This window comes from Ictidomys tridecemlineatus, chromosome 12, assembly GCF_052094955.1.
Source record: "Ictidomys tridecemlineatus isolate mIctTri1 chromosome 12, mIctTri1.hap1, whole genome shotgun sequence".
Lineage (NCBI taxonomy): Eukaryota > Metazoa > Chordata > Mammalia > Rodentia > Sciuridae > Ictidomys > Ictidomys tridecemlineatus.
Genome location: NC_135488.1, coordinates 115,308,294 through 115,323,062, shown reverse-complemented (window position 1 = coordinate 115,323,062; position 14,769 = coordinate 115,308,294).

The window sequence follows — 14,769 nt, the reverse complement described above, 5'->3', positions numbered from 1 at the left end:
TTTACATTTGTTTTTAGTTTTTGAAGCCATGGCTAACTCCTTAGAAGTAAGCAGACGTGCAGTCTTTTCATTTTATAGAAACTGTACTCAGATATACAGTGAGGGATCCATTGCACACAGCCACAGGTAGTAGACAAACTAACTCAGTCCCCAGCTGTTTCCAGAATGTAGGAGGAGTTTCCACATACAGGGCAAGGATGTGGAATCTTATAGAAAACAGTACTCTTGTCAATAGCCAGCTGCTTTGTGAGAGCTTTTGAAACTCAAGGATAGTATGTATGGGCCCTGGACTATCCAAATCTCCTTTAGCTTGACCCACCACACATTATTCCAGTTGCTGATGGATTTGGATGTCTTTCTGGATGACAGATGCCTGGACTTCACCTGGACCTTGGATGTCTTTGTTTCATCATAAAGAAAATTTTGGCCAAAGGAAACAAGATAAGCTGAGAAGACAAGCAGCAGGCATTTGGTTTAGTGCCAACCACTGAAGTAGGCACATGGACAGTACCACCCAGGGTTGCTAGAGGAAGGGGTTTTCCAGAGGATACACATAAAGAGACAAAAGAGGGTCATGAGTGAGCAGAGTGCACAGAATTTATGGCAGTCCTGGGCGTAGGATGCTGCACTCAGTAAACGGGGACTTTGGCAAACAGGAATCAGGGTCAAGATTTTGCGACCTTGGGGAACAGGGATTCGAACTGAGACCACCACCAACAGGACCTCTGAAGGTCTGAGATCCCAGTTATAGACTAGGAGGAAAAACCTCACCCACAGGAAGATGGTAAGGAATTCAATATCCTGAGCACAGGGTAGGAACAAAAAGGCCTCTTTTCAAATTTATAACCATAGATCTGCCCTTATGGTGGATGGAGATGCAAATATATACTACTTACTGTCCATTGCCATTGATGGTAAATTAACATAAAAATGAGTTTCTGACTGGTGATAACCTGAGGGTGCCTGACAAAGCTCCCTGGAGAGAAATGTCCTCACTCCAGGCCACACAGAATGCTCTGTCACTGGCTGAGGGACAATGATTTACAATTCAAAACCTAACAGACAATGGAAACAAGTTACTGTGTAAGAGAATCAGTAGATACAATGGAGAGAAAGATTAGAAGTCAAAGAACTACGGAGACTCTAAGAGCAACAAAAATGAGTAGAGAAATTAAACAAAACATAAGAAGGTCACAAGGTACTATGTAAAAAGAATAGGAAGATTTGGAAATGAATAAAATAGAAGTGATATAATTCTTGAAATTAAAAATTCAATGAAAATGTTAAAACTCAGTTTAAAGGGCTGGAATTGAGGCTGATTAGTAGAGTGCTTGCATAGCGTGGGTGAGGCACTGAGTCTGATCCTCAGCATGACATAAAAATAAATAAAATAAAGGTATTATGTCCCTCTACAACTATTTTAAAAAGTTTAAAAACTGCTGAAGAGAAAATTAATGAACTGGAAAAGGCTTCTGAGAAAATTACCCAGAATACAGCACAGAAAAATAACAGAAAGTTATTACATGTAAGAGGTCAAAGAGAGAGGCACAAAGGATGTGAAGAGGAGGTCTAACACATGAGGCAGATTTTGCCCAAGGTCTCAGTAACAGAAGGGTGTTCATCATGGCTAGCAACTTGATCGCTAGACACTCTTAGTCAAGCTAATATTCCACAGCAAGACCACCCAAGTCCAACTGCACAATTAACAATGGGCAAGAAGCAGTAATAGTGCATAGACAAAGTCATGCAGTAGCCTTTATAAATACAAAATAAAAGAGTCAACTTCATTCATAAGATGACTATAAATGGTAATAACAGGAAATATCAGTTATTACCTAACACAGTGACAGAAGTCCAAATTTTGACAAGATACTACTGATAAACCTAGAGAAAACAATCTCCAATATTGTTTTAAATATATGTATATAGTTGTAGATGGGACTTTATTTAATTTATTTATTTAAATGCAATGCTGAGAATTGAACCCAGTGCCTCATACCTGCTAGGCAAGCACTCTACCACTGAGCCACAACCCCAGCCTTCCAATATTGCTAATGGTACATTGCACAACCAATATGCAGAAGAATGTGATATCTAGCAAAATCACATAGGCATTTATTAATTAACCCAGCTGCCTAGGAATCTACCCCAAAGTTACATTTGTAAAAATATGAAATAAAGCATGCACTGGGTTGACAGATTTGGCATCATGGGAAGCTCTCAAGGGCTGTGGATGTGGCTCAGTGGTAATGTGTCCCTGAGTTCAATTCCCAGCACAAAACAAAAAACCTAATTATTGGAGACAACCCCATTGTTCACCCGTAGGGACTGGTTGAAAAATCTATGGTATGTCCTCCATGATGACATACTTTAAAAAATATCCTTCTACACTGTTACTGGGCTTGTAGAATGTAATGTCAAGGGACGGGGGTGGGGGGGTGGGGGGTGACGTAATGAAACAACGGGGCTTTTATAAGGAGATGATTACCTGAACCCACTGCTAAGCACTAATGACACAAACATCCTGATGCGATTCTGTGGAGTTCACCTTCTGTGATACACGTAGTCTTAGGAAAAAGACAAGAGTAATAACCACTTTGCAACAACACAAAGCCTTGAGGAGACCTAACTTCTTGACTGTGGGAAACAGAGAGGGCAAGTGACAGGAGAGCGCAGGGAGTGCCTGTTGGGAAGACATAACGGTGCGGCACCCCAGAGAAAAACCCCGGCATGGCGCCTAACGACCCTCTTTCTCCTCTTTTCTCTTTCACGGGCGCCCATGTTCAAACCCTGCCGGTGGGAAGCCTTAGCCCCAGTAAGAATGAACTTCCTGGGCTCCGGAACTGACAATTGGAAGAGCTTGCCAATAAACGGGCGACCCGTTACCTACCTCAGCCCTGCCACCTCTCCTTGGACCTAGATACACACAGCCTTTGGTAATAAAGCGGAACCTCCCGGTGACCTGTTCCTGAGCTGTCTCCCATTGGCAGTGCGGTGCGGCGTCTTACGGTGCCCAGCAAAGCCAGAGCGGGGCTCTCCCAGGCCTTCTGCCCGGCTTCTCCAGCAAGCCAGTGTGTCCTCAAAGAAGCAGAGGCCGGGCACCTACAAAAATCACAGATGAAATGACCAAATGTGATAGCAGAGGGACTGATTTGGGCTCCTGCACTGAATGGACCTGGTTTTCTATTTGAATGGGAGGGGAGTTCATTAGATGATGTTAAAGACTCGTTGTCAGGTGTGAAATCGGCATTCTAAGGTGCATCCCCAGTATCTTCAAGAGGAATGACGCGCTCTCTAGCATTCACTTTAAAATATCTCAGAAAAAGAAAAGAGGGGTAAGGATAGATGGGCAGAGACAGCAAGTGCTGCTACTGTGGGCACCAAGCTGCGGCCCACGGGGAGCTTGCTCACTCTGCTTTCAGATGTGCTTGGAATGTTCAGTAAAGTAAGTCAGAGGACAACAAAGAAAACCCACCCCATGCCCACTCCCTCCGATGCCCCTCTCTACCAGGGTTCCAGCCTCCCTCAGCCCTGTAGCTCCTCATGGGCCCCCTCCAGGCTGACCTTAAATTGCAGGGCATGGACCTCCCACTCTCATGGCTCTGAGCTGTCTCCGCCCCCACTGGGACCTGTGCTGGGCCACCTGGCGTGGGTCTCACCATTTGGCCACACAGAAAAGCCCTTCCTTGCCTGGCCCCACTGCCATTCAAGGGGGCCGTTCCCAGCCACAGGAGCCCTGCAGGCCTCTTCTCCGGATGCAGGCTTAGGTGGACACGGGTCTCCACCTGGAAACAGCCATGAACTTTGTTTTATAAACACGGTCTCCTAAATAAGCTCTAAGTAAGTCGCATCTGCTCTGGAGGAAAGTTCTTGAAGCCGCACACAGTTCTTCAACTCTTTACGGCTCAAAAAACCCTAGAGAGCAAAGCAAGCAACAGAAAGGGAAAGGCCACTCTTCTGGTTCTAATTTTACCAGAGTTTGCCAAAGCCTATCACAAAAAGAAAACTCATAAAAAATGTCAACTGAAAATTTCATTCCCTAAAGTAAAATATTTAAAAGAGTGAAAAATCTCAAGTTTAAATTTAATCCAAACTTATTGAGTGGATCCAATTTAAAAACGTCTTGACTGGGAAGGAAATTTCTGGGTGGATTTGTCAAGCCCTGGTTCTGTGCCTGACGGTGGCTTCTGAGAGTCGTCTCAGTCTGAGCACACGCCCCAGGTGCTGTCCCGCAGGCTTCCTGTGCGGGAGGATCCCAGATCACAGAGGGCCAAGAAGAAGATGGGACTCAACCGCGTGAAGTGTCATGACGGAACAGAAAGACAACGTCAACAGAGAAACAGAGTTCCAAAGTCAGCGACCAAAATGAAGAAATCCTCCCCTCCCCTTATCCACGGCTTTACTTTCCAGTTTCCATTAGCCATGCCAAACATCAAGTGGAAAGTTCCAGAAATAAACTATTCTTAAGCTTCAAATCACTTTTACTGTAGCCTGTGGTCGGACTTGTTCTATTTTATTGGTAGTTAATCACATTTTTTTTTTTAAAGAGAGAGTGGGACAGAGAGAGAGAGAGAGAGAGAGAGAGAGAATTTTAACATTTATTTATTTTTTCTTAGTTCTCCGCAGACACAACATCTTCGTTTGTATGTGGTGCTGAGGATGGAACCCGGGCCGCACGCACGCTAGACGAGCGCGCTACCGCTTGAGCCACATCCCCAGCCCCAGTTAATCACATTTATAAGTTAAACTTTATCACACGTATGTATAGGATAGATAGGGTTCTGTAGTATCGGCAGCTCCAGATGCCCACAGGTCACCGGGATCGTGGAAGGCACCCGGGGAGGACAATGGAGACCATGCATCAAGACTCTGCTGATTCTTTTCGCTGGAGACCTTACTATCTGCAGGAAGGAAACACCCACCCTCCGCACGCTCTGGTGTGTCCACTGATTTTCTGATCTATTTATTCAACATAGTCTATCAGATGCCTCTCGCACAGTGCTTCGCCACAGCAGCTGGGCCAGCAGGATCCCTGTCCCAGGGTCTCACGTTTCAAAAGCAGGAGACGGCCATGAGCAAGTTAAGTATGACATGTGCGTGTGTGTGTGTGCGCGTGTGCGTTGGGGTGCTCAGTGCTCTGAGGAATAGAAGCAGGGAGCCAGGGAGCGACCTTGTCTCCAAGCCTGCCCCTCTGTCCTAGACCTGAGGTGCAGGAGCTCTGCAGGCCTCTGCCAGGAGCAAGCAAGCCGACAACCCTGGGGTCCCTCAGGACACGGGCTGCTGCTGCTTTACTTCCTGGGACTTCCGTCCAGGGGCTCCCAGGAGCCCCACCCGGTACTTCTTCACCTTGGCCTTGCTATGGCAGCACCCAATCCAGACCGCAGTTTTTCTAGGACTCAAGGAGTTGGCCTAGTGACTGCACTGGCCCCAGACTCCCCAGCCACTAGCCCAGCAGCACCCATTTATCATAGTACCTGGCCCCAGGCCCACGGGGCCTCCTTACCCTTCCCACTTTAATAATTCCCCCTTACCCCTTGTTGCCACAGCCCTGGGGTTGGAAAGGCTTCCTGCAGAGTTCCTCTCTGATACCTTAAAGTGCTTGTTTGCTCTTTCAGTTGCCTAGTTAATACTTTATACTTAGTTAACAATTGTATTCTGTCTGTCTAGACCCTGCCTAGCACAATAGAGGTCATTGAAGCAGACTTGAACAAGACTTGAGGGGCCAAACCACCTGAAATCCACAGGAACAGGAACCCGGCATCAGATGCATCAAGTGGAAAGGCCCTGAGGCACAGTTTGCCTGAGAAGTTCAGCACAGAGAGAAGGCCAGGGGCTACTGCCAGGCAGTAAAGACAGAGTGATTGAGGAAGAACAGACAGGAACGAGAAGCCAGCCCGCAGGCCACTCTAAGAGCTTCAGCTTCTGTGCCTGCATGAGTTGTAACTGTTGGAGAGTTTTGAACAGAGAGAAATGGAATCAAACTAATAAGCAGCCAAATTTCTCTTGTTTCTTATTCATAATCCACACACTATTCATATTCTTGGTTTAATAACGATATGAAAGATAAATTCAAAATTGCAACACCCAAGCATCACATTACAAAATCTGCATCACGACTTGTTTTATTGCAACAAGTTTACCTCGACTGACATTAAGGATGTTATAACCAAAAAAACGAAGAAAACTGCAGGTGCCCCACAAGTTCTTGGCCATGTTTGGCACAATGGACAATTTGTCACTGCTGTTTTAGGGATCTCTGCATCAAAGGACGAAGTAAAATGAACACACTTGTCAGAAGAACTTGCTAAGCAACAGTACAGGCTGTTTCTGTGGAGGGAGTGGAAGCCACTCTTACCAACCCATAGACTCTCGGCAAAACGGACGGTGTTATTAACCAGTAGATAAACTTTGTTTGCACAAACCTTGCATATTAGGCAAATGTGTTTTTATATCTGATTTGGATTGTTTCTCTTAGTATTTTAGTAACTGTGATTACTATATTGCAATGAGCCTAAAGTGGAATGTCTCATTTATAATACATTTCTATTGTTACTCCAAAATAATCTTTCTCAAAACTTCTTCCCTTTCCAAAATATGTATTTCCAATTTTAAAATTTCTTACAGTAGTATTCTCCTACCTTTCATTTTGTTACTTACCTGCAAGGTTGTATAAGTCTGTTTTTGTTAAATATACGCACGTTTTTTATTTATGTGAAGAAAGAGGACTCGGGGCAGGGGCAAGCTATGGCTGGAGAAAAGTATTTTTAAAAATTAACTATGGCGGCCGGGAATGTGGCTCAAGCGGTAGCGCGCTCGCCTGGCATGCGTGCGGCCCGGGTTCCATCCTCAGCACCACATACCAACAAAGATGTTGTGTCCGCCGAGAACTAAAAAGTAAATATTAAAAATTCTCTCTCTCTCTCTCTCTCCTCTCTCACTCTCTCTTTAAAAAAAATTAACTATGGCTCCTCTGTTCAGGGTGGCTGGTTGATTTTCATTTTCAGGATTTTCACCAACACCTAGTATTTTGTAATCAGCAAATGTTTCATTCATGACAATCAACTACAAGCACTAACTGGCTGATTGTTGAAGCGATGTTAAGGCGACCACTATGTCCCCAGAATCACCATCGCATGCCTTTTTTGTCCTTCACAGATTTATTCTGGCTAGTCAGAAAGTGCCAATGCTCATCCAGGATTTATGTGCCCACTACTCACTCTGTCAAGGGAAAAAGTGGAAGGCTACAGAGTCTCTGTTGTGGAGCCCGTCATTCCGCGTCAGAGAGCAGGGCTCACCTCGACGCGGTCCTTAGGGCTGAGAGCACAGAGGCGGCAGCACGCCAGGGCAGGCACTGAAGCACCGGGGGTCAGAGTGGACCAGCACCTCCCAGCCACAGGCCCAAGGAATTAGAGGCTCTAGGCACCCAGGACATGAGGGAATATTGCAGCGGTTGCCAGGGTAGGATGAGCGTGGTGTCCGTCTGGGCCGAGCCTCCTCTGTTGACCAGCAAACTCTGGCACACACACAGGAGGAGGGACAGCCCCGAGAGCAGGGAGGGTCATCAGTCCTAATCCTGGGGTCGGCTGGGCTCAGACACAGGAGCTGGCTAGCCGAGGTCCCCACCCGAGTTTTCTAGTTGTGTAAAGGTCCCAACCAAGATGCGTTCAATCTTTCTTTCCAGAATCATCTAGAGCCAAAGTCCACACTTACTGTGCAATCGCCAGCCCTGCACAGAGTATTCAGAGCTGTCTTGAGAACCCCGCCCTGTGTGAAGCACGCATGCACGAAAATAAAGTCACCAGCCCAAATCACTGGGTGGCTGCTCTCCCACAAACAGGCCACCCCCACCCCAGGCAGGCATCTCAGCAGCCCGAGGCTTCCAAAGCCGCAGCCCCTTGCCCGGCCCAGGCAGGGAAGAGGTGGAGGCCAGACCCAGGCCCTCTCTCACTACCCCACCCTTGGTGCCCTCTTCCCTGTGTAAGTCGTCCTAACACACGGGGAGGGACCTGTGCTCTAAGCCAGTGAACCTGACTTTGACTCCTGGCTAAGCCATTCCTGAGGATGAGACTCGGGGACACTGTCTTGTGGGTTCAGTGTGCCCGTCTCAACATCGACCTTGAGCAGATGCTATAAAGACTGATGCAGTGAAGCCAGGGAAGTGTCCAGCCCACCGCGAGGCCAGGAGCTCACCGGGCCCCACAGGTGGGGCCTGCCCCTGCCCTGCTGTCTGGCTGCAGCTGTGCCGTGGAGCCTGAGAGCACAGTCGACCTTCAGAGTGTCCCCTCCTGCCCCTGTGCAGGGCTCCCCCACCTTCTCCTGCGTGAGTAAAGCCCACACTGCTGGGAGGAGAAACTCCGAGGCTCATCCAGTGTCAGATGTGAAATGGAATTTTAATCATGTATTAGTTATCTACTGCTGCATAACAAGTCACGCCAAAATCTGTAGCTTAAAACAACACACATTTATTCTCTTGCCCTGCTTCTGAGGGTCAGGAATCTGGGAGCAGCCTTGTTAGGTGGTTCTGGCCCAGCATCTCTCCCAGGCCAAGGTCATCTCAAGGGTCAACTAGGCAGAACTGACTTTCACCCTCACTGATGTAACTGCCCACCTCAGGCGAAGGCCAAGGGTGTCAATTCCTCAGTACACGGGCCTCTCCAGAGGGCTGCCCAGAGTGAAACGGAGAAAGTGAGAGACAGACAGACAGACAAAATGCTCTAGGCAGAAACTGCACTTTTATTGCCTAATCTCAGAAGTGACCCACCTCACTCTGGTCACTCAGACCAGCCCTGGAGGGACCCCACAGGGTGCAGGTTGGAAACCCAGGAGGCAGCGTCCCTGGGGGCCGTTCTGGGCCCATCTCAGAGGCTGGCGACCACAAGAACTTGGGCTTGTGGGGGGATGGTGGGCGTGTGCCACATTCTCAGGCCCTGCCGGGAGGAGCTGCCTCTTTAAAAAAGGCTAACTCCCCGCTGCAGACACCCGCTGGAGGCTCTGCGGAAACATTTGGTGGAAATGGCAGGGATAATTTTGGCCATGTAACTCCTCCAGGCTTATCTCGCTTTGCCACTAAAGCTCTCCATTTAGGAATGACGCTGGCATTTCCTCCAGCTGCTGAAATGTCTAGGTGTCGCAGTGTGTGTGTCTTCTTCAGTTACCGCCAAGATATTTCAAACTGATTTACTAGACCCAAATTAGCTTGGTTTTTAACCCAAGAAAATAGCATATTAAGTAATCACCCATCATGCAGCATCACAGTTCATTAGATTATTTTATTTTTCCCAAATATTATTCCCAGCTGATTGAATTACTTGACCTTTAGCAGAACCTTGGGCTGAAATAGACGATAATAGAATATTTCCACTCCTATGTTGTAGAGAGAGTTCTGGCATATCAGAAAGATATAATATGTATCGTATTTAATAATATAAATTCCATGATACATATAAAAATGGGTATCTTTCAGATATGACAAAATTATCCCTGTCGTTGTAGAGTGGATATATATGTGTGTGTGTGTGTGTGTGTGTGTGTGTGTACATATGCTCTGTTTAGAAAATCCTACTCTCAAATGTTTTGAATTTGAAATGATTATTTTAATAATTAATGAAGTGGTGAGGTGAAAGAGTTCCCAGGCGTAATAGCCAAGGACAAAATTCAGGAGCTCTTTCCTCCCCACCTCACGCCACCTCGACCATGGATAAAGCTTACCTGTGGGAGAAACTTCTAATTACTGGAAACGTGTGCACAGTGGATGGCAATCTTTGATTTCATTGTTGAAGGTAACAGCCTTCAAGTTCTAGCGATTGGTTGAAGTACACCAAAGGACCCAAGTTCTGGAAATGCTGAACACACCTTGGAACCATTTCCACACATGTAAACCTAGGAAGGTGGTAGCTTCTTTGTAACTAGACAAAGACAGGGACTTGTGTCCTAATTTCATGTTGATATGCAATCCAAAAATAGTATATATTGAAGATTTTTATACATTCAACATTTTCTGTGCAGGGCCTTTATATTCTTAGTTATAGGCAAGAGCCCAAGTTTTCTGAGGTTCCATAGCCAAATCATCAGTGAAATGGAAGAAAAAATTCTTACTGGAAGCCATATGCAAGAGAGACACGGTGACGTGTCTGAAAAGAAAGCCATTTCTATTTTTTACATCTCTTTCACTAGAGTAAGGGTGTGATTTTTAACTGACATTTTCCAACTAAGTGAAAACCGTTGGTGGGGAGGGGCATGGAGATGGAAGCAATCAGATAACAAAAGAACTCTGAAGGCCTCCGTGTGGAAGGAAAATGTCTACTTGATTTCAAATCTTTCCACCAAGACAGCTTCGGGGCCCTCTCATTGCACAGGCGCTCTGAGGAACCCAAGCCTAGGAAGGGTGTGGGTGTCTTCTCCTCTCCTGCCATTCCCCCTGGGTGTGAGCAGGTGTCACACCTCTCAGTCTCCCTGGAAGGACAATGAAAGAACCCTTTAGGCTCCATCATATGACCTGTGATTTCTTCTCCTGCCCCAGGAGACTATGTTTTCAAAACCCAGGCTGAGTTGCACCCGGCATGCAGCAGAAGTATTTTCCCATTCATTTTCTGACCTGATGGAACCAGCCTGGGAGTGTACTTGTCTTCCTTCCTGGAGTGATCTGGGGTACTTTCCAAAAATAGCTGCAAAAATATTTCTGGTCCCACGTGCTGTTCTAGAATTTTTCTGTCTCCACACAAAGGCTGGGGGTTGTATGTGCCTTCTACCCTGTACCCAGACTGGAATTTGGAATCACCTCCAGTGAAATGCAATGAAAGAGATTCCATGTGACTTCCAAAGTCATAAAAGGTGAGATACTTTCTGCCTGGTTCTCTTTCTGGTATCTGTGCTTGGTATAGCACTGCCATTTTGTGAGGAAGCCCAAGCTGCAGAGAGAACTCATGTGTAAGGGTTGCCACCAACACTTTCCATCTCAACCGATAGTGAACACCACCACCAGACATGCAAGTGAGAACAATGTTGAGATGCCTCCAACCCTGGCTACCATCTGACCGAAAGATCCTAACACCTAGTAGAGGCTAGTCAGCCCCCATAACTATAGAATTGTAAGACAAAATAATAAACATCCGTATCATAAAATGTAATTTTTTATGTCAATTGGGGTAAATTTTTATGACAACTGACAAGCTGAACATGGTCTGAAGAGGAATGAGATCAAACAGTTTAAAATTATAATCTCCAAACATTTTGGTTCGTGAAATCTCCTTAACATATTTTGGAAAAAATGTGTATGTGCTCACACATTTTTGTTGCCATCTTAAATCATCTTAAATCTTTATCAGTTTAAATGCCTGCAAAATAAATTTTCATGTAGAAATTATATTATTCTCTTAAATACATCCACTGGTGTGTCAATGCCATTTAATAGCCATAATCACCCATGTTTAAAATACAAGAACTGGGGGTTGGGGCTCATGCCTGTCATCCCAGCAACTCAGGAGGCTGAGGCAGGAGGATCTCAAGTTCAAAGCCAGCCTCAGCCATCTGGTGAGGCCCTAAGGAACTCAGTGGGACCCTGTCTTAAAACATAAGAAAGGCTGAGGATATAGCTCAGTGGTAAAGTGCCCCTGGATTCATCCCTACTTCCAAAAATTAAAAATAAAAATAAATTCAAAAGAAACAAGTAATTTGCTAGAAATTCCATGGTGATTGATCATCAAATATCGTTTTCGGTATCGAAGCCTTCCCAGAGCTCCAGAGCGGAGGCCCAGGTGGGCTGGGGCGTGGACATCAAGCACAGGCAGTGGACACGTGTAGCCCACAGTGACCAGCAGGGTCCTAAAGTGCGCAAGCCAGGGCATGCCAACGGGTCACACTGCAGGGACCCGGCCAGCATGGACACCTGCTCTGCCCGACTCTGCAGTCCCGGTCCCCAGCATCCACCTTGCTCCCGGAGTGGCCTCTAGTAAAAGGAGATGGGGCAGACCAGAATGGATGCTCGGGCTCAAGGGTCAGCAGATACGTCAGTGATTTCCCAAAAGCTGATTCTCATAAGTTTGGGCCAATAGTGTTGACCCAAGTAAACCCCTGGACAAGCACACTCCGGCAGCAACCCCTGGGGGTCCCTTCTCGCCCGCAAGAGTTGTGTTTCTGGGAGCCCCTGCTCATCATAGGAGGGACACCTGCCTGCCTCAGCCACGGGGGTGGCAGACAGCAAGGCCTGATTCTCCTCCGGCCACGCTGTGGCGGTTGCCACTCTAGATGGCAGGCTGGGTCCTCCAGTGGGGCAACAGGCGCCAGCAGATCACCACCGACTTCTTTCCAGGTTCTTTGCCCTGCAAATCCAGCTTGTGGGATTTGTTCAAGTGTGAAGAATAGAAAGAGAACTCTTACAGGAGCAAAAGGGGACCCAGAGCGGGTGCTGCCTGAGTGTGCAAGGCTATTTGAAATAACTTGGCTTGGACATTTCCCTAGTTGGAGTCACACTTTCCCCATTTCTGGGAATTAGGGGAAAAAAAAGGCATAGGGATTTATCAAGCAACAATTAACTTTACCTTGACTCTTTCACTTAGAAGCACCCTCTTTAACTGTTGATACTCAGGATTAAGAAAACTGAAAGATCAACCCCTTCAAAAAACCTTTCCCAAGCAATATTTTTGACGGTATGCTTTTTATCTTATGTGCTTTAAATTCATCAAAACTGAAGCCACAAAAAAATGCTTGTACTATAATGCAAAATGATACCCATAAAAGCTAATTGGCAATTAATTGGTAAAGAGTCCTCACTGTGAAACAAATCAACCAACTTACTTATTTTTTTCATTAATAAGTAAACTTATTTTTTCAATTCAAATAAATAGGTTAGTACAGTAGCTCCTCCTGATGCACAAAGGAGGAGAGCCCCTAGAGTAGGGTACAGCATGTGCAGACCTCAAATAAGGTCACCGTTCACAGTGCACAGAAGAATCCTCAGGGCAAACTTACAACACGTAGGGAGGCAGCTTCTGGCCAAACCACGTACTGCTTGTTGTGGCCCAAGAGGCCCTCTCGGGGTGGCCGTCTTCCTGGCCTCCCCAAGACCAACGGGAAGATAGGAGAGGTGTGCCTCCCACTGCTGACCTGAACAATCAGGGGAGGTATAAAGGAAAGAGACCTGGATAGCTTTATATGTAAATTTTGTTTGTTTCATTTTTAATCAGGGTAATACATGAACACCGAAAGGTTTATAATGGAAAACCCTAGTCTCGTTCCCAAAGGCAGCCCCTCAGCTCGGCCTGCTGCTCTCCTGTTCACCCCCACTTAACTGAACCGTGCGCACACTGACCCTCCTTCCAGGGTAGACATCTTGTGTTCACTTGTACTAGAGTAGAAGAGAACCGAGGTTTCCCTCACATTATACATATATGTATACACATTTCCCCTCTGGCTTATATTTCCAAGGAGTTATAATCATAACTAAAACAGTATTTATATTATTAAAATTGCATTGCACCAAGTGGCAAACCAAGAGCCTGCTTCTTTTGCATATACTTCAGTTTTTCTAAAGATGATTTTCATGTTTGTTCAATTGTCCTTTTGTTTTGTTTGTCTGTTTAACTGGTGATTGAACCCAGGGATGTCCACCATTGAGCTACATCACCAGTCCTTTTTACTTTTTATTTTGAGACAGGGGTCTTGCTAAGTTGCTAAGGTTGGCCAGGAACTTGGAATGATAAGCCTCAACCTCCCAAGTCATTGGCATTACAGGCATTTGCCACTGTGCCTGGCTTATATGTCTTCTTTCTAATAAACTTATTTCCCCCCAAATTTTCACTACATCTCTCTCCTGTTTTCTGATTTTTTCATACATGCAAATATATTGGTTCCCTTTCTTTTTCTTTTGTTCTTCTAATGAAGATTTTTGTCCTTCTGCCTCAGTATGGATACATGGGTGCTGGTGTGGATTACCCCTTTGTTATAATCTTGACTTATACACACCCTTCTTATCTTTGGGATCCTGTTTCCTGGACCATGTGTCTTTCTCTTTCTTGTTTTACTATCTTGTTTTGCCAGAGTGCATCCTCCAGTAGCCTCGGAGTAAAGAGTCAATTGAGGTAACATGTTTTACCTGTGCCCTTTCCCCTGTAGGCTAATACCTGTGTCAGGATGGAAAGAAACACTCATGATTATTCTCCCATTCTTATCAGGGAGTCAGTAATTTGTACTCAGCTGGCTCAAATGAGTATACAGTGCAGTGAAGAAGAACTTTGGATGGTGTTCTTCTTTTGGAATTAATTTAAACAACAACATCCCATGGACTTGATTTACAGAAATTGCCAAAAGTCATTCAGAGGAAAGGCCTTAATTAATCAAGATCCCTTTAGAGGATGTTCCATGGAATGCTGTCCTATGTGTTGCTGGGGCGAGGGGTCAATGCAGAGAAAAGTTAGGCACAGAAGATATTTAAAAAAGATTGCAAAACATTTTCTCTTCTTGGAGTTTCAGGATTAATGGTTAAAAGTTCTAATAAATTTCCAGTAGCCAATTTAATTGGATATTCCAAACTCATTGACCATGGATCCAGTTTTTTGACATGACACTTTCTACTCTGACTTCCGCAGAACATGCCAGGAGAGTGGCTCAGTGATAGACCTGGTAGCAGACCTTGCCAGAAACTGTTGCTCAGCACACCCACTTTCAACTGGGCCTGCACCGTGGTAAGGCCAGCAGGCAGGGGCCCCCAGCGGGCCCCAGCAGCTCTCCCTCTGTGACGCATGCTTCACCTGCTTCAGGACATGTACACTTGGA